Source organism: Miscanthus floridulus, chromosome 16 (genome assembly GCF_019320115.1).
Source record: "Miscanthus floridulus cultivar M001 chromosome 16, ASM1932011v1, whole genome shotgun sequence".
Taxonomy (NCBI): Eukaryota; Viridiplantae; Streptophyta; class Magnoliopsida; order Poales; family Poaceae; genus Miscanthus; species Miscanthus floridulus.
In genome coordinates, this window is record NC_089595.1 from 51068247 (window position 1) to 51071649 (window position 3403).

A 3403-nucleotide genomic window follows, 5' to 3' on the forward strand; every position below is an offset into this window, starting at 1 on the left:
TCCGAGTCATCTACCAGTTGGGCGGTATCCTGCTGTAGCAAGTTCAGGAGAGCTTCCAACCTGGACTTAGTTTCTATCGATATTGTTCCCAGTACAAGGGAAGAACTTGTTTCCTCTCCATCATCGTCAGAGATGTCAATAGCGAAGGAGAATAGGCTGTTTGGGGAGTCTTGTTCCTAAGAAAAAGAAAAGGAGGTCGGTTAAGGATAAGTATGAATATTGTAAATCAGCTAGGTTAATCGGTTTACCTGTTTCAAGGCAATTTCCTGTGCTTGACTGGAAGAAACAATCTGGAGTGTGTTGTGTGAGGGATCGGTTGAGCTTGCCGATGGGATGTCCTCTGTGACTTCATCAGTGGTTGGCTCTTGAGGTATGATGACCAATGACATTGGGGCAGATGTAGGGATCGGCATGGACCTTTGTCGTTTTGGCTATGCCTCGGCATCTGTTAAAGCTTTGTGCTTTGCTTGGGCATCGGCAACGATTGGCTGGGGGGCATCGGCACTTGTTGGTTATGAAGCTTGGACGTCTGGTACGCTTGCCGATGTACCCAATTGTTGCTGCAAGACAAGTGTAAGGTATGATATTTAACGGATAAAATGAGAAGTCAAGAGAATACCTCTGAAGGTTTGTCAAAAGAAGTGGTGCTTGATATCGGAGGAATTGCCGATGACGATCCAGTGGTAGCTCTTACCCCTTGGTGATTAATGTTAATACAGTTTGTAATCGGTATAAGTAGAAATAAACAAGGTTGTTACCTTGAATGCCTTAACCAAGGTTGTAGCAGCAGCCGATGGAGTGGCCCTAGCTGTAGCCAATCTGGACTTAGAGGTGATGGTCTTGGTACGGATCTTCTAGTGGGTCAAAGCAGTTAAGGTGGGGGCATTGTAGCCGATCGGTGATATCGGGGAAATAGGCTGAAGATCGAAGGGTTTCCCACTTTTGCTCACCGATGGTGCTGGGTTGTTAACCTGTCATGCGAGAGTCAGTTACTGATATATGTAGGGAAAAAGCAAAAAGGAGTTAAAAGAAACTTACTGCGTCATCAGGGATGGCATATTCAGGGTCGATCATGTGCCGATATGTGTGAGCAGAAGTTGCAAACAGTTGTTCCTTCCACTCTCGCCACCATTGCTTGTATGACTCGGTGATGAAGGATACTGGCATCCAGGTGGATATATCAACATCTGTGATATCGGCATCGGGGGAGAGTTGTACCACCTTGTTCCAATCTATTCCACAGGTAATTGTTTCCCTGGGTTTGATCACATCAGCAAAGCAAAGTTTGATTGGCAGTTGCCCAAAAGCCAATTGACGGGATACTGCCGATGGGTTGTAAAATTCATATGAAATGTTGGTGTTTTTCCCGCTACCAAATGTATTCACTGGAATTGCCCTGGGAGTAATGATGGCCATCATGAGTTCCTTATCCTGATTCAGGGTGTCATCGGCAAAATTGAAAAGAAGGGGAAATCTGTTGTCCTCGTCAATATAAGGTACCCAGGCCCTATGATCACGAGAAAGACCATTGTAGAAGTTTTGGAAGAATCTGCCGATCTGGTCTTCATTGGCCTCTGTTCCGGGAAGGACAATTATGGCTTCACCAAAATTAAGGGGTGAGCGTGTTGCCGATTCATCATCCCCAAGCACATGGTCTTCAGCAATTTCTCGTGGGAATTGTTGGGCGAAAAAGTCCCATTGCAAGCGTTTGTGCATATGGGCATTCAGCCACATGTTGATAAACCACCACGGGCCTCCTAGGTTGCTGATGGGTTCGCCAAGCAGAAGTTTCTGAGACACTTGATGAAGAAGATGATAAGTGGAGCTCAGAAGGTATCGGCCAAGAGGAAACCTTACACCATTAGCCAAAAGTTCAGCTGCGGGGAGGAAGGCGTTGGTTGGTCCTACTGATCGACCACAGAAAATAAATTTTTCTAACCACATATTCAAGAATGTGGCATGTTCCCTCTGGTTAAGTGTCCCAGTCTTCTGGTATTCTTGAATGTATCCCGTCCAACCGCCGATGTTGCGGGTATTCACCCTATATTCAGATTTTCTACCATAAATGGAGCCTTCATCGGCAGTTGAAATATCCAAGCCAGTGAGCATGTGGACATCGACAAGTGTAGGAGTAGCTGGGCCATGTCTAAACATAAAAGTGTTTGTTGTGTCTGACTAGAAGTAAGCAGCTGCAATCATCATCGATTCATTCTTCTGCATATCGGCAATAGATAGCCTAATGCATTGGTCTAATTTCCGTTCTGCCCAGTATACTTGCATCGATCTATTAACCCTTAAGTACCAATCTTTCCACCCTTTGGTGGTTTTGGGCCAAGATCGGAATGTGTCTTTCCATAAATTCAGAGAGAAATTTTGGGCTCTAAAGGGGATTCTGTTAACCTCTGCATTAATCAGATCGGTTGGATCTGGGTTGCCCATTGGTCCTAGGCATTGGACATGCGGCTGGTCGGTTGGGATAATTAATTTGTTGCGCAGTTCCTAAGTTTGAAAGATCCGGAGAACAAAAGAAAGGAAAAATCACCAACTGTATGGATTTGCAAAAACTAGGGGAATCAAAGTAAAGGTAATGGAAGAGGAGCGAACCGCGGGGACGTCGAAGTTGACTGCCATTATCTTGAAGAAGATGAAGGCATGAGCCGGAGACTTGAGGTAACGCTGGAGAAGGGTTCTTGTTGGTTGAGGTCGTGCAGTGGTTCGTCGGAGTCGCCGCCGGAAAGAGAAATGTCAAAGATTGGAGTCTGAGGGTAGAAGACAAGTGTTCCGGAGGAGTCTATTTATAAGCCGCTTGGAGTAGGGGTATTTTGGACTTATCTCTATGCCGCGCGCATGTAGGTCGAAGTGGTTCAGATGGATATGGTAACTGTTTGCACGATGATCAGGGGATTGTACAGATGGGTTGATGGCAAGTAATCATGACTTGGGAGAAATATCGGTATAGGATATTTTGATTCTGAAAATGACAGCATTATCATGTTAAGATCTTGCCGATGGGTTATTGTTTCGGTATCTTAACCATAATCAAGGCAAGAGTGGTTGGCGATTGTGCGATATTTGCTGAAGTGCGTGAATCAGGATTAGATTTGATTGGATTTGATAACAGATCAGGTTTTGGCTTGGAGAATAAGTTATGGTAATCTGGAGTAAATTTCGGAGCATTAATGGTTCTATACTCCGAAATTGGGGGGGCATGTGTTGACACCGTTTTTTGCACGTGTTAAAATGTTTGGAGTGGATTAATCGGCAAGGGGAAAGTTACTGTATACTTTGATAGCCGATGAAAGCCAGCTTGTAAAGATGGTTGCCGATAGCTGGTGATGCCGATAAAGGGAGGCTTGAAGACTACTGCCGATGAAACAGGGAGTATGCCGATGAAGGGAGATTT